Genomic DNA, 27,212 nt, shown 5'->3' with positions numbered 1-27,212 from the left:
CATATTTAGTGCGGCCACCTCAGTTTGTTCCACACTTTTCTCATCAGAGAATTTCCGAGCGACATAGTGTGTGGTTATGTGAGAAGATGTAAATCTGAGGCAGGAGACAAAACACAAATGACCTTTCTGAACAAATCTGAGATGACCTTAGTGTACGAATGCAAATGTGAGCAATGACTGATACAGTTTCAAAGGGCAGTTGTAGCCACAGATGGAGAGTAGCTCAGCCTGCAAGAGTTCATTGATACACGTCCCGGTACATCCCTCAGGTGCCTGAACATGTATCAAAATTATGTGGAAAAAACACCATATTTCACAAAGGGACTGAAGATCCTGCATGAAATATGCAGCAATTTTTTTTTATACACCATATAAGATTTACATGAAAGATTCCTGAATACAAAGAGGCAGTTGTTTAACTTTCAAATGTGTGATGGATACACTTCTGCCTTCAACTGTAGCAGTTAAATTCCACATGCAAGTCAGCGCAAAGGATTCAAAGAAAATTTGTAAGACAAGGTTCAGGAGATAAAAAGGTCAGAGTCTACCATTCTGATGGCCTGAGGAACAAACCTTTATCTTAGTCTTTTTGTTGTGGACTTGGTTACAGAGGCGTTTGGAAAAAGTGTGTAAGCTGGAATAGTCCATTGCTGGGGCAGTGAGGATACTTCATAATCCTACTAGCTCTGGTTCTACGCCTTCTGGTGTCCTGGTGTTGATTCTCAGAGGTGTGTAGTTTCTCTGCTGTTTTCTTCCAAAATCCACCACCAATTCCTTGGTTTTGCTCATGTTCAGGAAAAAGTTATCATAGTGACGGGTTCCCCACCCCCTCCTTGCCCCGGGTCATCTCACATTGGGGCGTCCTGATGAGCTAGCGGTTAGCTAGCGGTCTTTTTCTCTCACCCAGCACTAAAAATTTACCTTTAAAAAGATAGGGAGAGAGAGAGAGAGAGAAAATGGCATGGTCAAATTGGGCATTTTATGATCTGCATTTCAATTTATTCTCAATGCAAAAAATATTTTGGGATTGAGGGTTGTATTTAGTTTAATTTCAGACCTGTGAGAAGTCTGAGAATTTCTGTAAATCATGGAGAGGTAACCTTTTTAAATGATGTGTACTGCTCTGATATGTTCAAATGCTGCTCCAAATTGTTTTGCTTTAACACTTTGATGTTTTTGGAATGTATATTCTGCTGCAGAAATAATTTAAACCCGCTCCCTGTCTATTGAGTTTTTCCATTTTGCAATTTGTCTTGACACCTTTGCCAAAGGAATATTTCTCATTTATTTACACCAGCTCACTGCTACTTGCGGAGACTGAGAAAGAAAGGAATGCTGGGAGAATAGTGAAGAGATGGCAACATCAGTGAGATAAGTAAATCAAGCCACTTTCTGCAGCAGCACATAAACAAACCACTCAACTGAAGACTGAGATTTTTTCTTGTGCCTCCTGCATTTTATCCTCCATCATGGATAAAATGCAATGCAGATGATAGAGCCACCGTGATTATGTGCATTTCCCTGTCCTCACCCATCATCTGGCCTCTTTACAAACTCGCAATGGGGAATGGCAAACAGAAACCATGATACAAAGTCACACTGAAGAGTCAAAATACCTTAGATTATGTTGGAGTCATATTTACTTTCATCACATACTTGTTACACACTATTGATTTCTTTTTTTGGCTCTGTTCTGCAATAATGTTTGCCGTTATTCAATCGATCACATACCCAGGGTCATTGGAGTGTCACTCATAAAGTAAGTCTTTATTCCTTCCCCTTCAACAAGAAAGTACAGCTAATAAAAAAGCGTCCTGACCTGTCAAGTTCTCTTATCATCACAGTCTTACAATAGGGGTTTAAAAAGGAAAAGAAATATAGTTTTAGCTTGTGACTGCTGAGCCCTCTGGGGATTTGATGGAAGACCTGACAAGCGGTGACAAACTTCTAGGACTGTCCCCGAAGGTGCTGGGGTGAGCATTAAGCAGGCAGAGTGATGGACCCTTTTTTAGTCTCTGGGAGCTGATAAGGCTGGGATTCTGAATCACACATTTACAGTCACGGTTATTGAAAAGCAGGGTCACTTCACTCAGAAGCTCTTCAGATGGAGATGGGGAGCTTGAAGAAAAGAAATGAATTAAGAATGGGCCGTCTTTGTCTCTACCCGACTAGAATTTCAAGGACTTTTTCTGCCGATCCTATTCAAGAAATAGATTCTTAATACAACCGTTATGCTGTTATGAACTTACATGCTTGTGTCTTAAGTGTTTAACTTTCTGAAGATGCAGAAAGTCTTGATATATACTATGGCAGTTCGATTTTTTTTATTATTGCTTACTGCTCTGCAAAATATGGTTGCTATAAAGGAATGGTTTTCAATACAATATCCCAAAGGACAGGAAGCTTAAACTGGCACAGAACTGCAGGAATCAATCAAAAAGTCGAGCAAAAGAAGTATTGAAAAAAAAAAACTGTTGTGCTGTTCTTTTCTGCTCTCATTTCAGAATAATTTGGAAGAATTACATATTCTGATCCTGCAACCCACAAGTCTGTTTGTTTCTGTTTACTGTAACTCTTGACATTTTGAAAAACAATTGTGCCTGCAAGAAATATTTAGAAATTAGTCATTAATGTGCTTTCTCCAGTAAGAATCCTTTAAGTTTCTCCAGCCTCAATTATTCCCATGCAGACAATCAGGCCTGTTTATATGTCTTTTCTGTAGCTTTGTAGGCTTATTTTTGATACATGAGCGATTGGCGAATGAGCCGCAGAACAGAGATGAAAAAGTTATATTATTTAAGTCAGCGTGTCATTTTTGATAAGGCACACTGTAGCTTTATTTTCTCCATTTGATAGCACGTCTCCTTTTTATTCTGAGCCAACTTATTCCATTTGTGGTTCTATTCCAGTCGCTCTGTTAATCAAGATTTTTTTAGAGAGTGTTCAAGGATTTACACTGACTTTATGTTTGTAGTGTAGTTTATGTATAGTGCCCCATATACTCGGGAAAAATCATGGACCCAGACAGCAGACTCACTGGTTGCGTTTATATTACACTGGGTGGCTGCACAGACAAGAGCAATAATAAATTTTTGCCTCAATGGACCCTTGTTGACATGGCCAGATGATCAAAATACGTCACACAGATCCTTGTGGCTATGAGGATGCAGACAGTATAATCTGAGAACCACATGCATGTCTGTTGTGCATGTCTTCCTCCGTGTTGGAGTATATCCAGCCCTTATATAATAGAACATCATTGAACTGCAAAAATTGCTTGACAACAGGGCTTTTTTCTTGCTGAAAATCAAAATCAAAATATCAAGCTATTAAATTTGTTTCCAGCTAAAATTAAATATCATCACTTGTTCTGTATTTATCTCATTACTTAACTTATTTAGTAAGTTAGCAGAGAAACAGACAGAATATGTAATTATGAAAACTCATAACTGACTAAACTTCCGAGTTAACAAAAGGAGTGAATTATAATTCTTTTCCAACTATGTTCCAGATATGATCGTTTAACCTTCAGGGTAGAAGCAAACACATCTAAATGTTGATAATGTTTCTTATTGACAAGTTGTCTCATTATGCCAACAATATTAACTTATTATGAGCAACACACATATTTTCATTCAATTCTTAAAGTTATCTTTACTGTTGCCTGAGGCACAATGCATATAGAGTGCTGTACACTGTAGGGCTGACCCCCAATAGTCGAAGATTCAATGCTTCGATGGGCGGAGCCTGATTCGACTATCAATCTCACAGTCGAAGCTTCACAGCGAAACAAGGATCATGCCATTATCATGGCGATATGGGGGTGCTCAACGTCTGATTTTACATAGAACTACCAGTTTTCTCCCAATAAGTTAATTTACAGCCTATTACAATATACATTTCAACATTTAATGCTGTTAATAACCATGTAAAAAGAATAAAAAATGTTTTTAAAAGTGTGTAAATAAATCCAAAATTGTAACCCTAACCCTGGGTGTGCATGTGTGGGCGTAGTGTATGTGTGGTGGCGGAAAAGGAACACTGAGAGACCTGAGAGCCAGCTACTTGAAAAAGACTCACGAGGAACTGCGACGTGCATGCAGTTGTCGGCAGCACGGCATGCACACAAAACTCACACAAGAGCGGTGAATGACAGGTGAGAGAGAGAGGGAGAAAAGGGTCTTCAAAAAGCCTCAGTTTAGCTGAAAATATACAGTGTAAGTTGAATAAACAGAGACTGCAGCTTCTCAAGATTAAAGTGGAGCTACCGTGTGTAACCCCCCCACCCGCTTGCAAAAACACACATGATTCGACTATCAGCCAACTATAGGCAGGACTTCACGATTCTGATTCGACTATGTAAATCCTTAGTTGGGGACAGCCCTAGTACACTGCTAGAACGAGCCAAGAAATATTAATAATACAAAAAGTTGAGTCCAGTACAAACAAGGCCCTGTGGTGATATGGAGGCTAATATAAAGCTTAAGTTGAGCAGCCTATATGCAGAGCTGGAATGTGGCTGCCGTCCTTCTCAGAGGGCCAGAAAGTACATAATCATTTTCTCCATTTCAGTCTTGGACTGAACCAACCAGCTACAAGATGAATCATATAACGCATATAAGATTCAACAAAGAATATACAAGGAGAAAACAAAAAGGTATGTAAAGAGCTGAATTACTCATTGCATAGAGCAGTTCCTCTCTCATCGTCAGTTCCCTTTGGCTTATTAAAACATTATTCACTGAGAAAACCATTGACTTTTAATCTCCTGCTCTAGTTTTATTTCAAGGAGCCAGCTCATGACCTTGCCGCTGCTTTTCCTTCTTTTTTACATCAGAAATCAATGTAGGTGGCGGCATTGAACCGGAATACCATGGCTCATTCTCTTAAATCAAATAACACTCTATATTTATTCCTGCAGACACATACCAGAGACACCCAAGGTCAAAGTAAGTATCATCTTGCCGATGCAAGAAATCCCTATTCTGATAACAGCAAATACCATATGGAGAGGCCACAGACACCAACCACAACTACAGAGAGAGTGAAACCTCAGTGAACTTTCCCCACACTGAACCAGCCTGTGATTGATTTTCTACACAGATCTCTAAACGGGTGTTACTCTCCTATCTGTAACAGTAATGAATTTCATTATAAGGGCCTGGAGCACACAGAGAGAGATGGAGATGCTTGGCCGATGGCAGGGGGAGAGAGAGAGAAGGAGAAAGAAAAGAAAGACAGAAGGAGAGGAAGGCAGGGCTGTCATTCAGGGTCTGTCTGTCAGCAGTGACAACGCATCTCCCCGCTGGCTAGAGACTGAAATAACAGCCAGCCGCAGAGCAATTATAAACGCTGCCTACTGCTTTTAGGCAACCTACATATTCCTCAGCGTGCCTCAGTGTCTTATAGTTGTGGGAGCATGTATTGTAACACACGTAAATATAGACATATGAGTTTCCACCCTACTTCCCTCTCCAGCATGTCGTAACCCGTGTGCCCAGTAACCACGGTGACCAAAGATGTCCCGAGGCCGTGGATGTATCCAGGCCGCAGTGAGTCAGGACACACAATTGGATGACTCATCGCCATCTTGGGGCTAAAAAAGCCCTTTCATCATTATCTCCCACTCTCTCTAAAAACTCCGTCTTTCTCCCTACCCAGCCCGCTCCTCCTCCTTTAGCACTTACATGCAGTTCGGCGTTTCCCAGGTAAATACAAGCCATTTGGTATTCTCCCAGACCCCGGGGGAAAGTGTTGTCGTCTGACAACACAGAGAGGTGGCATTATGTTGACTTGCCAGTAGCCTTATTTTCATATCTACTTTACCCTGATTGGTAGCTACGGAAGTGAACTGAAGCCCTATCATTTTGTGCTCATTAGTATTCATAGAGGGCCAGGTCAGGTACCCTAAGAGTGATTGGCGCTCATGAATAAGGCAAATGCCACTAGAGAACTTGCAGAAAAATTGTTACTCTAGTTTTGTTCAAAATTTCAATCTCAAGTGGAGAGTCGCAACAATGTATGGCTTGTAATACTCAGACGTTATTGAAAAGGTTACACCGGTTATTTATTTATTCTTTATCATTATGGAAATCAATTGCCAGATTTTCACTGTTCCTACCTAGAGCTCCGTTATTATTCATGCCCCTCCACTTCCTCCTGAACAAAATTTATTTGACTCCATTCTCATTGTGTTGCCCCCAGAAATGATTTCCCAGATGGGGTATAATGTCATACAAAAATATTAGGTTAACACTTAACATGGACTCTGGAGGAATCTTTAGCTCCATGTTCTTCGAGTAAATCAAATATTGTCAGGTTAAATGAATGCTGTAAAGGACAAAATCAGTCTTCATGGATTTCATCACACTGTCATGAAGCTCTTCTTCATGACAGTGTAGGTCTATTAGAGGTATTACATAGTAATACATACATAATAAGTTCATGTAACATGTTCCATTTTCAGGCCTACAAAGAAGAACAACCAAAACAACACAAAAGCTATGCATAGCCATATCCATCTTTAAAAAAATGTAGTGACTGACAAGAAGAATTTACCAAAGAAGAAGGAAACAAAGATTTAATCCAGATTCAAACCAACAGCGCAATATTTAGATTAGAACCTAACTGATCTGTAATTATGGTAATGATCTAGATTAAATGGAAAGCAGAGATTTTGTAAAAATATAGGCTACTGAATGTTTTGTCCGTCATTAACGTCTTGATGCCTCTGTGCCCACATTAAATTCTTGTATCTATCTTGCTTCTTAAAGAACTCCACAAATTTGTTATTTGTTCCCAACACAGAACATCAGAATAAGAATAGTAGTCATGTTATAAATATAGCCCCTTTCTTTTGGTTATACAATCCAGCACAACTGAAAGCAAAAACAGTAAAGGTTAGAGTAAATATAAGTAAAGCAATCAGATAAAACAAGCATTGAGGACCTCGGATCATAAAACATAAAGCCAGTTTATTTATTGTTTGTTTGTTTGTATAATATGTTATTTACACTTGTAGTCACTGATAATAAAAGTGATTTAAATACATTGCTGACATTATATTCTCTACCATAGCTGTTATCATATTAGTTTTTTGTGTGTTCATAGGTCATGGATGTATATCGAAATGGTGTCTGTATACTGAAAACCATTTCAAAAACTCAATATTGGAACCCACAGTTTGGTGGCTAGGTTATGTTAGCTTTTCTATTCCGATTATGCATAATTGTACACACAAGACTGCATTCAATGCCAGAACAATTTTTAATTAAAGCTTTCTCATAGCCGGATAATTGGAAGTTGGATAATTCAAATTTTCCCATCTATTCGTCATTCTTGTTTCTCTCTAACCCTAACACAGGACGAACTTCATCTTGTTTTAAACCCAGGTTTAGTTTGGTGTGCGAAAATGGGATTACTCTCAGGCTGAGTAAGGAAACTCCTTCTACTTTTGACGTTGGTCAGTGGCTCATATTCCCTCCTCAACCATAACAAATCATACCTTTCCATCCTCCCTTTGTACTACTGTTTTAAATCCATGTACTTCATTGCTGTTCCTATATCTTGTCCTCATTTAGTCGCTCTAATCCCTTCACTCCGCCCTTGCTTTTAGCTTTTCAAGAATAAATTCCATTTCTCTCCTTTCATTCAGTTCTTGTTCTTTTAGTCTGGTCGTTTGACCTTCTACATATCTTTTCTCTATTTTTCTTGTGCTCCCACCTTCGTTCTCTTTCATTCAAACTGTTCTTCCTTACAATGCACTTGGTTTCTCTGTCTCACTCTTTCATCTTGTTTATTCATCACTCCTCCGCTGCTGCTGCCTTACAATCCGGCGCTTGTCCTTCCTTGAACCACCACCTTCCTGTGTTCTGTTCACTTCTGTCATGACCTCTCCTCCCCTTCACCTCAGGCTGCAGGCTCCCCTTTTGTTCCTCAGCTGTTGTATGTGCATCTACATTTTACTATATTATTTGCTACATATTACTTTCATCTCTGCCCCTAAACCAATGCATCTTCAATCCCTAGCTTTAATTTAATCCTGAACTGTATCCTCTGAAAAAGCCTGACACCACAAACACTGACTCGTCCTCTCAAGTATAGCACCCCACCCCCCCGCACATGTTGACGGCTTGTCGCCTCGCTGACGTGACTGTACAGAGGTGACACTGCGTCTGTCACTCTGACAGCTGGCATTTCACAGCGATCCACTAACTATGGTACTCTCAACGCAGACAGGAGATAGATAGAAATAGATATAACGGGGCACAGAGAGAGAGAGAGAGAGGGAGGGAGAGATAGAGGTTGTGTAAAGCAAAGATCAGCAAAACAATAAAATAAAACACTAAGACAGATGGACAGTTTTGCTTTAATATTTCTGCCCTTATCTTCCCCTTGTCCATGAAGATAAAGGTAAACTGCAAAAGCTTAGGTTGCTGCTCAGTGCACAGTAACACGCAGTATGTTTGAAGGACACATTTTGGTACATTAAGGGATGAGCTTTGAAGCAAATGCTAATTGTCCAGCTTTGTTAATAAACCATATGGTCTCTTGCAAGTCCCATCTGTAATTTTTGACAATATAATTGTAATTGAACAATCTTATATTACAGTATATGTGCAATTTGAAAGGGTAACTGGTCTGTACCAATTAGTGATGACAAAGATGAGAAAATGACTAAAACATCTGACTTAATGTGTTTATATTGCCCTTGAAAGTCAAGACAGACATGCATCAAGGCCAAAGTAATGATAAGACAAGGCTGCTGTATTAGCTGAGGAGGATCAGGATCTTGCGTTCTGCATCGTGGGTGAAGGTAATGGCTGTGGCCTCTAATAAGACGGTAGCTCCCCTGAAGGATCATGCTTAAACAGTATGACCATTACTGAGCAACAAAGTATGGGGGGTGGGGTGGTATAATGAGTTCTATGTAGCTTTTTATAAATCTTCTGTGATTTATTTAAGTTGCACAAAGTAAAAATTAAAATATGATACAATGACCTATCATTGCATAATTTTCAAACTCAGTAACATTATGTCTCTTGTAACTGTAAACTAATAAACAATCAACCAGCATCCAAGCCAGAGCAGACCATAGTGCCAACACCACAGACAAGCAGCTATCTATACAAAACATCTCTATAGCGACACCTAACAACAGCTCCATGGAAGTGTTAGTTGCCTCACTCGCTTGTGAGTGCTCATAGTAGAATCAAAAATACATACAGTAAATTCTCTACAAAATCCTCCAAATCAACAAATTGTTGATCATTACGTCATACTGTCTGTAATAACAAAATAGGTCCTTATTATGTTGTAGCATGTCTACTTTTGATCGAATACATTTATGAGAATTAATACCAAATTATGATTTTTAATATTCAGAAAATTCAATTCAATTATCTTAAATCAGTCAGTCATTCTCATATCGAGGGGGTAAATACTCGTGGCAGGGACTTGGAGACAGGCAACACACACACAATTCCTTTGATTACAGTTTATTAACTAACTATGGTGACTATAAATGCGATTACATATACATCAAAGAAATAAACAATGGCTAAACAATGAAAATGTGGGGTTCTATTGTGGGGAGAATTTGATTCACACGGGTAGCTAATGAACGCAAACTATGAGTTTTAAGGACTAAAGATAATGGATTAACAGACTATGGGACATCACTGACCACAGAATGCAGGGTTTTGGTCTTACTGCATGTCGTTTCTCCCAGCCGGGTTGCTGGTAGACAGCCTCACACTGGCGGAGTTCTGTGCGTTCTCGGTTAGGACAGCTTCAAGCCGTCGGCCAGTCGCTTTCTCTGCCAGGGAATTGCTCCGGAGGTCCGTCTTTTGTCAGCTTATTGAAGAAACTCGCAGTGGGGGCCTTTTCAATCCTGGCTCGGGTCAGAGGTGTAGTCGTCCTTTGTTGCTGCTGGCGGCCCACGTGGTTGACCCGGGCGTAGGGGGGTCAGTGTAAGTTAGCTCGACGAATAAAGCTTAAAAAAAAAAGAACTTGGTCGTTCTTGAATTAAAATTGTGTAACTCAACGGTCTGATAACTTTTAACAAAGAAAAGAAAAGAAAAGGGAAAAAAGCAAGTAGTTGCTGGAAACGAGGGAAACATCGAGGTCGCGCCACTTCGTGTGTGTGGCTTGAAAACCAACAAAGGGTCTTCAGTGCGCCAGGTCGAACTTCTGGGCGCGTGCCGAAGCATAGTTGGAGAGCCAGGAACAAGCAGAGGACAAGAGAGAGCGAACAAGATCATGTGTCGCTGTTTTGTCTGTTGAGCCGTGGTTCCCAGAGGGCAGTCCTTTGTTCCCCTGAGGGAGGACTTGTTTCCGGTTTCCTGAGAGACCGTCTTTTCTTTAACTTTTAATATGTCTAATCAAAAATCTATTTGTGCGTATTGTTATCAAATATCTTCCCACAATCAAACCTTAATTGTCAAACGGGTATACCGTTCTTAGTTTAAGCATTTGATAAAAAGGAAAACAATTGTTAGTTAAACTTTGAGGTTAGCATTTCCTAGGAATCACATCAGATGAGAGGAACTAGCTTTACACGTTCTTAGAGAATATAAGCAAGATACACGAATGGCATCTTATTATGGACAAGATAAATACAGAGTGACATTTCTACATTAAACGGCATTTCAGATGATGGCCTGTAATTCTTATTTTGTCCACTTGGGCTTGCTCAGGAGCTTTAGTTATTTAGTCAATTTAGTTATTAAATTCGAGCTGGAAAATTAATCGGGTATAGGATGACATTTCTTTATCATATTCTTTCTAAAGGAAGTGTCAGAAAGCTTTGATTACAACATAGTGAATAAAGGTCAGGGATCCTTGCTGAAAATTAAACACTGCAAAATTAACTTGTTTAGAATTCTTTTCAACAACAAATAACACCAACATGGTAACATAACTACTCAAATGTAGTGGAGAGACCTGATCAAGTAACTAAAAGATTATTTAATTAAACAAGGTAATGCTTTGAGTTTTGAGGAGACAGTACTTTGTTTACACAAAGAGTTCAGGGCAGTGTCTTCTGGTGTCCTGGAGTTCCTCACGAATTTACTTCTGGCTGTGAAAAGGAGAATGTCCTTTGATGTGAGGTAATCAAACAAAGAGGGAGGTCAGTTGCCATGGTTACATGTGTGTGGGGGGCAGTTGAGGGTTTCCTGCCCTCTTTCCAAAAGAGTTTTGATTTTGCTGTTTGTAATCTCTGTTTAGTGTTTCTTTGTCAGCCACCAAGCGTTATCTCGCTGCGGCATCAGAGGTGGCAAGTTTTACGATCAGCTGCCCAGAAACAGCACTTAGGGAAAGCAACCTTTCACCTTTCCTTTGGGTCGCTTCAGCTGTCTGTAGAGGGTTGATATCTCAAAACCCCCTCCTTTTCTTTCACCCAGGGAGAGAGAAAGAATTTGGAGTAGTCCAAATTTATTTGATAAAATGCACAAATCCACACTGTTTGTTCACAACAATGTTTAACCTCTTATTCCATAACTTCACATCTTCTTCCCTTGTACCTACATCAACAGTACTGTACCAGTACACCGTTGGAAATTGGGAAGAATTACGCTGTACGTCACAGGCTGTAGCCTAATAGATAAGGCTTTACCTCAATTACTGGCAGCAGAGCTGTAAGGGTAGTAATCCACAGAAAATGAAGGGGAGGGAGGTCCTCTGACAAGGAGTCAGTTTTTATTTTACACACAGGCAATGCTGGAAGGAGGAGACGAGTGGAGCTGCAGGGAACTCACTCAGAAACATCACACTCAGGATTCTGCAGTCAGTTCTGACAGTTATGTGCAGGGCATTTTGAATGAATGGGTTATGGATTGTTGGGAGAAAATTTTTCTCCCAATGTAATAAATATAACATGACTTGACTCTCGTCCTCAAAAGACTTCTTGACTCGGACTCGAGATGCGGGACTCATGAACAATGATTATTTTTAGGAAACGTCTGATGAGCACGCTGTTGTTCCCCTCCCTACGTTACCTATAACCTACCTACATAACACAACTACGTATCTGCTGCGTGCGGCTACATGTGAAAGAGGACAAAAAAAACGGCAGCTGCTGTGCCATTTATCATAAACATTGGCTTTAAAACTTCATACAAGACCCAAACTAAAGAAACACTGAATGCAAAATAGGTTAGTAACCTGAGGTTAGTGAACATGTTTAGCTCAGCACTGGCCATCTAACGTTAGCTTGCTTCTTGCTTTAGCTACAATCTACGGGAGGTTAACTCTGACTGTTAGGTATGAAAAGATGAATGAGCGGAATCATTTACGCCCCACTGGCTGCCATTATGTTATTTTATTAACGTAACATATTATTAACGGTGGCTGCAAACAGGTAACAGGTTTATTTTGGATCATGTAACGTTACAATTTTAATTATTTATAACATTACACTGGTTTGAGAGTCTTGACTTACAGTAGTTTATCTGCTTTTCATTAATTGCATTGCACATTACATGGCTGTGAAAAACAGGTTGCAGTTACAGAATTCCTTATAGCTATGCAGTTTTATAAGTAGCCTGGATTGAACGCACCAGGTGATACAACATTCATTATAACAATGAGAGACTTGAGACTTGACTTGGATTTGTGAGCATCTCTGGTGATTGCATTAAATGCTTTGAGAACGAACTGTAAAAAATGTTTCACAAAATGTGTTTCATCAGTTAAGGAAAAGAGCCATCTGGAGAGGAATGTGGATGATGACATTTATCCCATACCTTACTTTGTTTATTCAGACGGAATAATGATGTAAGTGTATCAAAATAAACAAATTAATTTTAACGGGTTTTATCTGATAATTCTGATCATTTCTTATTTAGTTTTATCCATGACAATATTTGTTAAAAATAGCATGCTTGGTTTAAAATGGTGGATACAACTTAATATTACCCTGTTCACTACCTACTACAGTGTTTCCCACAGGATTTTAAGAGACTATGGTGGGTGGGCCTCAGACCCTCGGGGGTCCGGGGTTTCATGCATTTTAAAGTTAAATACATTAATTTGGTGCAAAATTAAGAGGCTTTCTATGAAGAACTTTGTACTCTTATTAAAAATGTTGTGCTCTAGTAAACTATTTGATCAGAAACCCATTGTATAGCTATAAATGATGATGGAACAGCAACAAAAGTAAACAAATTTATAAATTTTCTTCTCAGCAACCCTAAATCAGAGAAAAGAATATACAATAAGTAATTTCCCTAACATTTTATTGTTGTTTTTACTTTAAATGGACACGTGTAATATGTATTATACTTTCTGTGTATTCTGTATAGACACCTTATTTTGAAAACCAGCGTTGTCACATGTGTCCTCGAGCTAAATTCATCAAGTCCGACCCAATTTGACAAATAATCTGGGATGTGGTTATTGGTTCTAGGACTCTCATGCTGCAACACTTGTCTTTGTAAAAAGAGAAATTGACAGGATAAAGCACTGAAAGCACTGATCCGTTACAGTGGATTTACCATAAAGGCTTGAATACGTGTGCACTCCAAATTTAGGCGCGGCTAGCTTAATCGCCATCTCACAAATGAGTGACAGCAACGCTAACGTTACCGTAGTTACCTCAAAAGAAAGAAACAAAGCATGGTTGATGTACTGAAAGTGGTTGGGGCTGGACCCCGCCTTCTTATGGGTCGTTGCCGTTAATACTTAGATTGTTTGTCCAACGTGGGGCAGATGGACAAACAATCTAAGATGGTTGTGACCACCCTGTGCTGTGTCATGGCTCTAGATGCTGTTAAAAAACAGTTATATACCAATAGAGTTTTTGCTCTACTGGCACAAGAGGGAACATTTCAGTTTGCTATCACTTAGAAGAAACCTGTCTGTAAGAGCATGTTATAGTGCTGTAGAGCTGTGAAGATCTGTAACTTAACACTATGGTTATACGAGGTAAATGAGCTCTGTTACAGTACCTTTAGCCATGCTTAAGAAATGTTTGCTTCTTAGCACTGAATGTTGGCAGTGGAACGTGAAACATGTTCTCCAGCATCAACGAAATGTGTAAGACTATTATTATTCTGTATTCTGTAGCATTGTGAATGGTGGTTGAATTACATCAAACATTTCTGATCAATCTTTACTGTGACTGCTGTTCTGAAAATGTTACTTAATTGATTGTGTCTATCAGCCAACTGGGTAAATCTTGGAGATTTCTTTCCTAATTATTTAAAATATAGAAAAGAATAATATATTTAATTTTTAGCATGTTTTAAATTGTTTAGAAATACAATCATAAGGTATCAGAGAGAGCATCTACGGTGAATGAAATCAGACTGATTGATTTATGGTAACCTTCATTTATTTTTATTTTGTTCAACCAGTCCACCACTTGGTCTACAGTGAAATATCTCAACAACTGTGTATCACCATGACTGTTGCTACAGATGTTCATAGTGCCCAGAGAATGAATCCTAATGACTTTGGCTATCACCTGACTTTTTTTTTTTTTTACATTTTAGCCATCCCATTTAGCACTGAAAATAGAAAGTCAGGCTTTAAGGAAGAGTTAAGAATAAAAAAAGGGTTGTATTTACAGTTCGGCTATGAAACAGAAAAGTTTGGAGTCTAATAAAAAAGCGGTCAATCTCAGAACTAAGGAAGTTTTAGTCATAAAAGAAATAGAGAGCCCTAGTGCATTAGAGAATGAAACTCGAAAGGTAATTGAGAAAGGCATAAGAAGATGAGAAAAAAGGTATAAGTGAGCTTCAAGAAAACTCCATAACTTTGAAGAGAGAGAGAATGCAAGACGCAAATGAAAAAGAAAGTGTCAGCTGCGACAGACCTCAGCAAGGATTCCTTTAAATGTGTCAAAAATGACTCCTCAGTGGAGAGAAGAGTGGTAGACTGACATAAAAATCACCACAGACTGGGAAAGTCATTGAAAGTTAGTGTGTTTTTAGATGATCCAAAACACAAATGGATTTCAGCCCACCAACATGGAAAAAATGCAAAATCCAGTAAAACATTAAAGAGAGTCCCATCTCCAGGATACAGTATTGTCTGCTGAAAGGTTGACAGAAGTATTCTGGTGTTGAGAGATGTACGTGGGGCTCATGGAGGAAGAAAGAAAACATATGTTACTGTTGAGACCAGTATGCTGTCTGTTAGTGCCTGTATCATGGAGGCGCACAGGTAAATAAATTATATTTATAATTATAACATATAATTGGAAAAAGGCAATTATGAATAAACTTCTTGACACATCGGAACAAAATACAGAACTACCTGGCTTCTCAGATCATCCAGCCAAAAACATGCTGTGTAATAGACCTGGAGGATGGATTTGGCTCAGCACCATACTGCCTTCTGTGGGAAGATTTTTTTTCCTTTGGTGTATCAAATGCCACCAAAAACCGTGTTAAAGCCCATTTTCAAGACAAAATGTGCAACATTTAATATGCTGCACAATATTGGATTGGTACTTACCAAAGCATGACAGGGCCTGAAAATTGGTATCATGGCAGGGTGCGCAATCTACCCTGTAGCATTCACACTGACAATGGAGGTAATCATTAGACCATCAAAGTGGCTTGTTGTAGCAAAAAGAACACTTTTTTTCAAAACGGTCAGGCAAATATCTTTCACTGACTTCGTTCCAGTCTACATGGGAAGCCATTTATGAGCTCAGGAAGATGGAACTGATAATTAGACTAAATTGAGATTTCATTTTCACTTAAAAATATTTAGTCTGACATTGCGTTCGTCATAACTGTTTTCTATTTGGGAGGGACGCAATTGAATATACACATATGTAAGTAGTTACTGACCTTTAGTCAGACTATTCCAATCTGTACCTGTAGTAATTTCTAGAATTTCTACACTTGTTGTAATGTTAATTCTGTCACATTTTTTCTGGTTCTGGCATTCATTATCCCTCTTATAATAAAGCTGTTATTAACTTGATTGGTTTTCCAGCAGGTAAGACATGTGTCAATGAGCAGACCACCATTTGAACTGCTGAAAAAATCAAGATGGGGGCAACAATGCAGATGTCTGAAAGAAAGCTGCATGGAAGTAATAATATGTAAAGGTAAGCCTGTCACCAGACAATATCTAACAATGATACACCTTAACGGGGATTTGTCCAATGTTTAAAATTGAACCAAAATGGTTGCCAGATCTTACACATGGTGTACCATTACATCCCCTAGCCAGCTTTTATGAGTAAGCAGTGTAGAGTGGATCAAAACAGCAGCTTGACCAGCAGTGACATTTGGTAAATGGTAAATGGTCTGTACTTGTATAGCGCCTTTCTAGTCTTCTGACCACTCAAAGAGCTTTAAACTACATGTCACATCTACCCTATTCACACACTGATGGCAGGAGCTACTATGCAAGGTGCCAACTGCTAATCAGAAAGAAAGAAATTAATACATTCACACACAATCACACACCGATTGCACAGCTGTGGGATCAAGCCATAGATTTCCGATTAGAGGGTTACCCACCTCCAAGCCACTGCCACATTTAAGTCCTCAGGGAGCACCCCATATATGTCAATCAGGGGGTAAGAATCAAATCATGTCTCATGTAAATTTGAAAGGGTCCCCCACCCTCTAAAAACCCTTTAGCCAGGAACAAGACTAAAATTCATGGCTGTGGTTGCCCAGATCTTTTCATCAACTCCTTAAAAAGTTTTGCCCATCTGCTGCTTGTCAGATGGAGCCTATTAAGTACTATAAACTCTGGTAACCCATGCCTGATGCATATTGAAGAGGAATGAAGCAGACCCCATTTGGCAACTGTATTTGTGAGCCCAGTTCCTTCACCCATCGCTGAATGTGGTCTATGGAAGAGGAACTGTATCATATAAAATAGGTATTGCACCCTTTTTCATTCGGTCCATTCCCAATGATTCTTCTATCCATCTCTTCTGTGGGACATCAAGAGACAGAGAAATATCTTTTGACAAACCCACCATGTGTGTATCTGGTTGAGTTGTGGAATGTCACCCCATAGGGTGGGGGCACATTTATCTACCACCACCTGCACCCAAAACACCAGTTTATGGTTATCAGCTACCCAATGATAATAATAATAACTAGACAGGCACGAGGAGAGTGCAGACCTTCACCAAGGCCAATGGTCCAGTCCTCTATGATATGCAAATCTGTGCAACCACTATTCATGTCCAGTAAAACGTTACCTTTCTCTTTCGGTCACCGCGGCCTCTCTCTCTCTCTGCTGTTGGCTGTCCGCTGTGTGTGTGTGTGTGTGTGTGTGTGTGTGTTGAGCCCCGCCCTCGCTCCAATGCGCAGAGAAGTGGACAGAGAAGCTTGTGTGACCACAAAATATTTTTTACGGATTTGCCTGATTCACGTTGGTCACATTTTCACGTCGGAAAATCTTGAATTCCGGATTAAACCAGAAAAAACACATCCCTGAGTGTTTATTCCTTACATACCAGCTGCATTTGTTTCTATTGTGATGTTTGAGGTGGCTGTTAGTTTTGTTGGATATTTAGTACAACAAAAGTATTAAGTACTTGGTGGAGGTAATAATAATACATATATTGCTGAATCACTGACATCTTCTAAATGAGCTATCTTTTAAAAAAAAACTTTAATTGAAGCACAACATTTTATTATTAACATTGGTTTTCTGTTTTATTATTAGTGTTTATCTTTATTGTTGGGGGCGTTATTTTGTTGTATTGTATTATTTTAATTGCTTGATTTTATTTACTTCAGTCATGAAATGTTTCAGTAGTGGTTCAGCCATATAAAGGACTTTGTCACTGTGGTTTTGAAAAGTGCAGTATAAATAAAGTTCATTATTATTATTATTGTTGTTACTGTTGTTGTTGTTGTTGTTGTGATTATGTTATCTTTTTGCATATCTAAAAACCCTAATGTGGGTCAAATTTTTATTAAGATAAATGGGTCTTACGTTAAGGAAAAGTGCTTGTGGTATGTATTGGTTTAAATAAAAATAAAGATATTTGCATAATCCAATTAATTCTGCCAGCCAGAGACAAAGGATGAATTGACCCCTTGCTTGACATTTTCCAAGCACCAAGCTTCTAAAACAAATCCTTATATCTTTTTGTGTGAGACACACTTGTTGTTAATTTTTCCACGTTAGATATGTACATAAAATATTCAAAAGCCATTTCACATGCTTTGCCATTAATATTAAAAATAAAATAATATTATTATTTCCTAATGCAAAATATTATAGTATTTTGATATGTTTGTTTGATACCCAGATATTTTTCCAAAACCTGAAATAATTCTGTGTCAGGAATGAAGTTGTGAGGGCCTGATTGAAGGAAGAGGAGCATAGCATATAACAAAAGATTATGCAGTGTTAATTATAATTAGGCCAGCATCCTTCCTCTTTGTAATAGCAAGAAGTTCAAATGGCACAGCATAATTCATTTGACCACTACAGTCTCTTTGTCACTTGGATGTAAACATTTGTTGTTGATGCAGGGTTAAAGAGTGTCTAGGGTTAGGCAACTAAACTGTTGGAAAAGGCTACAGTGCGGTTAAGGTAAGGCAAATAAAACACTGAACACTTAAAGTTGAAGAAATACTGTTGGTACAGTAAAAGAAAAGGCAAACAGTGATGGGATACAAACTCCTCAGTCAAAACTAAGTCTCCTGCATGGAAGTCAAATGTGCAAAACGTGTGCTGTAATTCAAAGGATACTGGGCTAGTATATGAAATGGGACATTGGGTTACTGTACATGTGCTTCCGGATATAATATTAAAGAGGAGCTCATACACATTTAAGTTAAACTAGAGCTGACACTAATAGAGTGAAGAGAATCTGAGTAGATTACTGTAAGTGTGCAGTGAAATTTTCTTTGTTAATCCACAGAGACTGCTGCTCGCCATGCTAACTATGCGGTTCTTGTATTTATTTCAAAGCAACAGCTGCTGTCACCGGAGATGCAAAATGCTTCACTTAATACACCATGAGCACTTTTGGCTGGTTGAAGGAGGACTTCCTGTTAAAAAGGGTTCTACTTCATTCTAGCACAGACTTTGTGGTTGATCAGATATTCTTCAGATATCTGTCAGACATCTGTTGATATGTGATAAAAGACAAGTTAATCATGACTTATTATATTGGAATTTAACTGAGAAATGCTTTACTACTCTTTGTTTCTACACGTATTTAAGCAAAACGTCTACTCCAGTAGCGTTATCAGAACGACAACAGCCATTTTTCCCACAATTAATTTTCACTAGATTGCCAGATGAAGACTGGCATTTCCAGCAGGTGTGACTTTGACTTTGTGTGTGTGTGTGTGTGAGTGTGAGAGAGAGAGAATGTTCATTTTATGGTAATCCAGGTGATTGTGAAGGTGGGAGTTTGAGTGTTGTAATAATGTGTTATTTTTGAAATACCATTTGACTCCTCATTAATAATTTTACAGAGCATGCTGGCATTTGCTTTGCAGAAGAACATCTGTCTAAGACTCTACCCTGGAGATGCTATTGTTGTGTGGTTGTGTGTGTGTGTGTGTGTGCGCGCGCGTGTCTGTACATTTGGCTCTTACTAAACTGGCTCAATCTCTCTGCTTCAATGCGTCCACTTTTCTAATTTTCACTACCTCCCCCCTGCTCCTTCCTGCATTCTTTCTCTAATTACCTTTTCTTTACCATCATTTCTCTATTTAGCATATGAATTGGACCCAGAGCGTCTTTGGTAGTTCACTTATTATGTTTGCTCGTGTATGGATGAAAGAGTATGGCTCTCATAATGCAATACACTGAGAAATGCATTATATTCAATTACAGCTGTGAATGCAACATGAGTTCAGAGTTGATAAATATCTTTTATGTTTGTATATTGTAATGTATATGACCTTGAATTATAATTGGATAACACACAGGGATGTTTGCTGAACACAAACGTAGCATAATTGCTGTGCTTTTGTTTCACCACAGCTTCTGTATGTCTTCTCTCTTCCTCACTATCTGCTTAGCACTCTTACTATTTTTTTCTCTCTCTTCGTTCGTTTGATGGTATTTAAAGGTGCAGTGTGTAAGAATTGAGATTACTGAGTCGGCAATGGCCACCAGAACCAGAACCAGACCGGGACTCTACACAGCGTCCGAGACCGATGGAGGCCAGTTTGACAAATATGGAATACAGTACAGAGGTGATTTACAGCAGCTCTGACCAGGACTCCATCAGACAGTGTAGGGTCAGAATATTTGCACACCTTAGTGTGTGAATTATGGGTTTATTGAGTGTGATCAGTGGAAAAGACCATGACAGTTTTGTTTCTGTGGAATTTGAATTTAATGTGTTTTACAATGAGTTAACAAGGCAATTAGTTTGTAAAGATTGTATTTGAAAAATATGTGTAAAGATATTTCCTTACCTGACATTTTGTTAGAATATTTTGTTTATTTATTAGACTAATAAAGCTAAGAGAGCTTGTGTAAGTAGGAAATTCATTGCTCGCACACATCTCCTAGATGAAACTACGACGGGGAGGCCTGAGCTATACAATCAGACTATCGCCGCTTGAGGTCAAAAGCGGCAATCGGTTTGCAGCGATGGTTGATAATCTCTGCAACACATTACATCTTTGACATAATGTCAGAATTGTTACATCTTCTCATTCTGTTGAAAATGTTTTAACTAAAATTCTGGCCATATCGTACACATTGTACCTTTAAACAAATACACAAAAAAAATGGAACAAAAGAATAACAGTGTTTATTCCAGGAATGATATAAATGGCAGCATTTTGTTTCACCATGTTCATTTCCTGCTCTTAAAAGAAAAATAAATACCTATCATGATTTTAACGTTTTATGAAGGTAAATCTTTTCAATAACTGATAGTATCAGAGCATTACTGATACAGCAACAATGTTTTACCTCATGCTGTAAAGCTTTTAGCATTTAGAAAATAATAATAAAGGAGTGTAACAGTCTGCATGAAGACACAAAATAGCCAGTGCAGACAGTGCTACACAGGTGGCTAATACTGCACTAGGTTGCACGCTAATTAGCAGCATTTGTCAATCCCCTACTCAACAGTGATAAGACAAAAAGTACTTATTTGTACAGCTCTTTTAGCCAAAAAAGAGTAAAGCCAAAAGCCTTTAAGATTAAAAGAGGATGGAGTAACAGGAATTTGGATTAGATTAGATTAGATTTAAAAATAACAAGTTAAACTTATTTACTAACGGTAAAAAAACAAAAAAATAACACAAGGCCAGATTTAAAAGTTATTACTTAAGTTGTAAGCCTGATCTGGGATCAGTGAGGTCACTCCACGGCTTTGGAGCCTTTTTGGTTAAAGGGAGGGTAACCCTGGGTTTTTAGGATTTAGGTACAGATAACAGCACTCGCAGGAGGACATCACACAACTGGTCTAAGGCGGAGTTAATAGCTTCTTTATAGTTATCCATTTATATATTGACTGGAGTGTTCTGTTTCAGTATGTTTGTTCCTCTTTGTACTCTGTTGCTTTTAAAAGTCACAAATTCAAAATTTGATTTTAAGACTTCTTTTACATCTGTTTGACTAATCACCTGCAATTTAAGTTCTTTTTGTCAGGTTTAAATATTGTTAACCTGCTGTTTGCAAAACAACGTCAGGGGTAAAAGTAGAACTTAAAAGACCATTACATTTAGAATTATTTAAAAGAAACACTAATGTAAAATTAATTAAAAACATAGAACATATAAAGTGCACAGATGTGGCCAGAGAGAAACCTCTGTCATGCCAGATGAAAATAATACTGTACATGCTTGCAGTAATCTAAGGGATTTACAGTATATGTCATAAGAGTGTACATGGACGTCAGGATGAAGGCAGAGAGAGGGAGAGTTGGGTTTTGAAGCTGATATATCACACCGTACACTCGCTAGGATTACTCCCTTCTCACATAGCATTTCTCACTCATTTCCTAATGAGCTTAATGGACTGAGAGCAGAGTCTCACCTCTGTAACCGTAATGAGGTTGGGTAGAAAATATATCTGCCTTGAGGGGCTGATACATGCTCACACAGAATTAGCTAGATGCTATGTATGGTTTTTCTCAGCCATTTTATTGCTTAAAGAACAGGGATAACTGTGATGTGGTCACAGTAAAAGGAGTTTTCTGTTTTAGAACAGAAATGAAAAATCTAATTTATTTATTAAAATCTAAAACACAGAGGCTTTAATCCTCAAAACAAAGTTCAGCGTCAGTGTTTTATAGCATAAAATAACTTACCCATGGTTAGTCTATTAAATTGCTACAGTATGTGTTGTCACACAAAAAGTGGACTTTGAATGAAGCAGCTCATCATGTCTGCCTCTGTTAGTGTCTCTATCACCGCCTAGTTTCACTCTTAATCAATATGGTGTTTCATTTTCTGTCTGGTGAAATCATTGCTTCTCCAAAAGGTCAACTCTTCAAAGAGCAAGAAGAGCTCTTTCCTTTTTCCAATTAACACTTTTTGAAAGGGGCTTTCCTAGCCTTTGGGCGGCTGTATCATAATGAAGCATTTGACCTATCAATTTAGGGACAGCCTGGACACTGAGTGTGAAATAACATGATTTTTGTCAGTGAAAGAAACAGTTGCTGTCAATAAAATATACAGTAAGTGACAGCATTAGCTAATAGCATGCGGCCTGTTTAGAAAAACTCAAACACTTGAGATCAGCTTCTGGAGATGCTCACTTTTCAAATGGAGTTTTTCTTTATCAATAACAAGATATATTTGAATCCCATGGGTACAGGCGCACCATCTCACTACAGAAGACTTGTGGCAATTAGACTGAAAAGAGTGTGGGAGATCAGAGCCGCGAAGCGTAGACTGCAGGCATACAGGGGTCCAGGAATATAACAGCCTCTTGCTGGGTCTCTAAGTGTCAGACTCAAGGAGTGATATCAGATCACACAGCCGGGATTGCACCACCCTCCATGTTGGAGTAAATTGTAGACTCCACTCACAATGTCACAATGTAAGGGGATGGACTGACAGAGAAAGTGGCAAAATGTACCTCTCGTTAAATGTTATATGTCAGTCATATACAAAGAAGAGTGGGATTGGGAAGAAACCTGCCTTTACCTGCCCCCTCTGCACCCGTGATTCTATGCCACCACTCAAACTGTCAGTGAGAGAAGTGTACTGTGTATGTGCGTGCTCATGTGAGACAATCCTACCATCACAATTTCCCACACTTCAAATGGCAGCCATCTTGTTGACACCCATGCACTGCAGCCCTGGGAACCAGAGGCAAGCCTGCATCGAGGACACAAACAAGCACGCTTGTTTGTTTCTTCGATGAAGCTCTTGTCTCTCCCCCCTTTCCAAATCCGCCCCTTTCCAACATATTAGGGGAGCACTGATTAAAGCTTTTCCCACCATGAGGAACGATCCATCAGGGCTGTACATGAGCTATCAAAAACCTCAAAGCCGGCGTTCGCTCGCTGCTTTGTCTTCCAATGAGAAGCAAGGCGGCGCATCAAATGGCTGACAAAATCTGGGTAAAAAGGGAATATTTTATTCATAGCTGTCAACGAAAGGGAGGAGTGAGATATTAGGGACAGGAGGAACCTGCTGTAATTTCGATCCTGAACCCTGAACTCAGTGTCTCTTCCTTTCGGGCCCTATAGGGGGTGTTTATTAATGAGGAAACATGATCAGAGGAGCAGGCGAAGTGAAGTGTCAGGACACAAGATGTGTTGATATCTATAATAGGCAGGGCTCTCACTTCTCCCTATCTCTCTTTCACATGACATCAACCCAGTAGATCTATTTATTCTCACGTCGTTACTGGGTTAGAGCTCTTACAACAGTTTGTTTTTCTGCAGCTGTCCAAATGAAAACCCTGTTCATGATCCATCTGTGACCATGTAAGAATTTTTAGATTTTTTATTTTATTTCAAGCACTTACATTTGAAGACAAACATCTCAATTCTATTCCACTATTACATTTTTCAAGGTCATCAGCTCAATTATTTTACAAAATAAATAGCATTGTCCTACTGTGTGTTCTCTTTCCTCCTGCTCTTGAAAGTTGCAATGAGATAACGTCTGATATTTGGCATTACAAAAATAAAAATTGCATTGAACCACACATTCACCTCCAGTTTCATTTTGTGGTGCCAGAAGTCTAAGGGCCAGATATCTCCAAACCTCAGCAGATAAAACAAGTATGGCTAGATTCAGTATTTGAAGGATTTCAGTGAGCTGGCCCTTACACTATTTTGGTTCTATTCACTAACGGAGAAATCATTGCACTGCTTTAAAGAGTCTGAGCCTTTGTGCGTACACGTTTTATACTTCAATCACGCACTATTCTCAAGTGAGCCTTGTATCATATCAAAAGAAGAGTGCACAGACATTTGTGACTGAAAGTGTATATCCGTGATGTTTGTGTACAAATGCCTGACTCTCTGATCATTGTTATAATCTTTAGATCTGAAAGGCATGTGGAAACATTGGAGAGGACTGTTCCTAACCCTGAGTCTGTGCTTCAACAGGAACTCGCCTTCCTCATGGGGATAAAATGCAAGTCCCCAGAACGTAAATCTAATTTTTTTAGGGTGAAGACTTGGTTTAAGGTTAGGGTAAGTGGTGGTTATGGTTATGTAAAGGTTAAGTCTCCAGGGATTGAATGTAAGTCAATGTGATGTCCCCAAAAGTGATGGAAACACGACTGTGTGTGTGCGCGTGGGTGTCAGTTTTTAGGTCTGTCTGAGGTGTCAAGCACCTACTGTCTCTCTGTGCACTTTTTTTTCGCAGTTGTGATTGACAGTCGAGTGGGTAAATGTGTGTGTGCAAGAGAAAAAGAGACAAGGGGTTGTTGGTGAGCCAGAGGTGATTTGTGTGTGTGTGTGTGTGTGTGTGTGTGTGTGTGTGCGTGCGTGAGTACACATGTGTGTACGGGGGATTTATGAGTCAGGGACAAATGCGAGCGTGCCATGCTGACAGTCTCCATCACGCAGGCCTGATGTGAAGGGACAGGTTGTGTCAGAACACAGGAGCAGCAGTTTCATCATCCAAAGGCCAGCAGAGAGAGAAAAAAGCCCACAAAGACACGCACTCACGCTTACATGACAGTGTTTGTCCCAGTGCACCGATCAGCAAATGAATGCATGGAAGGACACAGGTAAGCCTGTGCTCTATCACACACACAAAAAAACAGAAAAGGAATCAGACTTACATCGGTCAATCAAAGGCAGCTTTCAGACAGGGGAGTCGCCAGAAGAAATAGCCGCCACAGAGCAATGTCACCTCTGTCATCACAAGGGGGTTGCGTTTCTCTCCTCCACAGGCACAACACATCCACATGATGCGCTTGACTGAGCAGAGAAGTTTGGCTTCCCGTCGCGGGCATATAAGTATTTTCAATGAATACAGTGAGGCGAGTGGCTGACAATGTCATCAAAATGAACACAGGGGATTGAGTCTTGCTGAAATCTGCCAGGATCTTTTTTCTAAAGGGTCGGTTACCACTCACCACTAGAGGTGACTGAAAATAGTTTTGTCATTATTTTGGAACTTTAAAATACCCCTGAATACCCATAATCGGTGACTAATTAACTGATACCATGGATTCACGTGAGTTGTATTATTTTTGTTCAAAATGTCAAACCGAGAGATAATAAGTTTAAAAGGAGTTTATGGACGTCTCTTCAAGATGTAAACTTTACGTCAAGCTAAAACACATGCGGCCACTTTAAAACTGAGCCAGCAAAGCAGCAGCAGTGGAACAATGCAGATTAAATGTTTTTGTCAGGGGTATCTGAAAGGTTGCTGTTTTGGGTGGGCGAAGCATTCGTTATCCTTGTTCCTTGTCCAGATTTAACAATCTGCCAATGTATCTGGAATAACTTTCCGACCTGTTGTCTTGACATTTGTCTTGACATTTGCCACCTTAAGCTTCTTGATGTTGGGCATTTGAACTTTTTAATGCCAATTCTCAGTTGAGTAAAATAGAACAAAGGTAGAGAAAGACCGACCTGGTATTGGGCCGCATGACATTGTTGTGTTTTTCCTCAAATATGCCTTGTTTGTTACCAGAAATACCTTCTATATGAATAAACAAAACTTGCTGTTCAGTACAGAATAACTACTTCTTCCAGGAAGATGGAGACATTTGAAAAACATGTCAAAAAAAAAAAGCACAAAGTTTGTTTTAGAAAATAAAAGGACTTCTTTGTCTCCTAAAGTTTTAGGGAAGCAATCCTCGCCATGTGGTTACTAATAACTGCCCGTTGTTTTTTTGATTTCTTCTTGTTAAGCAATGCCAGCTTGATAACTCTGGCTTATTAATCACAGTGCCAAAAACAATACACATGGCAAATGAGCCTGTCTAGTTTTCTATCTCTGGAAATTGCTCCCATTGAGCTTTGAAACATATGTGGTGCTTGTTTCATGAGAAGTGATAGTAAAAGATGAAATTGATTACTAGAAAGGCGAAACTCAAAACTGTTATGGATAGATATTTTTATTGGAAGGTAGAGGCAGCTTTCTGAGTACTGAGCTAATGTAGAAACAACACATCTTCCATTGAGGATATGTTGTACACTGTACATGGTCCACTTTCTTCAGACAGTGCTGCCTTTTCCCACAGTGTCCTTCTGAGACAGTAAACCCCAGTGGCTGAAATATACAATATGAAGGGTTTTGAGACAACCCACCCACCATGCTTTCCCACACGTAATTAGCACATTTACTGTTACCAGAGAAGTGTCTTGGTCGGCTGTCAGAGCAGCTAATTAGGACGTGCTGATTCCTGCAAATTGCATGTGCACATGACAAGTATGTGAACACAGGCAGACCAACATGCCGAAGCACATTAATAGTGGGATAGTTGTGAGATTGGGAGGGGTACACTAGTGATGCTAATAAATCCATACCGTCCTGGTTATTGTTATTATTAAGTTACTCGGATACATTTACATATTTCTCTCTCACCTAATGAGCATTTAAAACTAAAACATATTTAAACCACCACTGTTACCTATCTTGTCATTCATGCATGTAATTTATAGGGTCATCACTTTAAAAAAAGGTAAATAAATCATCTCAAATTCCCTTGCTGTGTCTCCCTTGATTTATCCTGGAATTAAATAGACTGTCTGAGCTGAATGCTGAGCCAGGGGCTTTCCCATCATGCCTTGAGTGGTGTTCTGTGTGAAAACACAGTCTGTTTTTAATTTCTTGGGATCAGTCCTCTCCACTATGCACTTGGCTTTTAGT

At 39.2% G+C, this 27,212-nt stretch overlaps 1 long non-coding RNA gene across 1 annotated transcript in view; it reads right to left on the bottom strand.

The window, feature by feature from the left end:
* Positions 1–313: 313 nt before the first annotated feature.
* Positions 314–27,212, bottom strand: part of LOC123980824 — a 55,776-nt gene continuing 28,877 nt past the window's right edge. The window contains exon 4 of the long non-coding RNA XR_006827559.1: positions 314–921. This is a non-coding gene — a long non-coding RNA (uncharacterized LOC123980824). The remainder of the gene's footprint in view (positions 922–27,212) is intronic.

This window comes from Micropterus dolomieu, linkage group LG12, assembly GCF_021292245.1.
Source record: "Micropterus dolomieu isolate WLL.071019.BEF.003 ecotype Adirondacks linkage group LG12, ASM2129224v1, whole genome shotgun sequence".
In the NCBI taxonomy this organism is placed as follows: domain Eukaryota; kingdom Metazoa; phylum Chordata; class Actinopteri; order Centrarchiformes; family Centrarchidae; genus Micropterus; species Micropterus dolomieu.
This window is presented reverse-complemented; position numbering and strand designations above follow the sequence as displayed.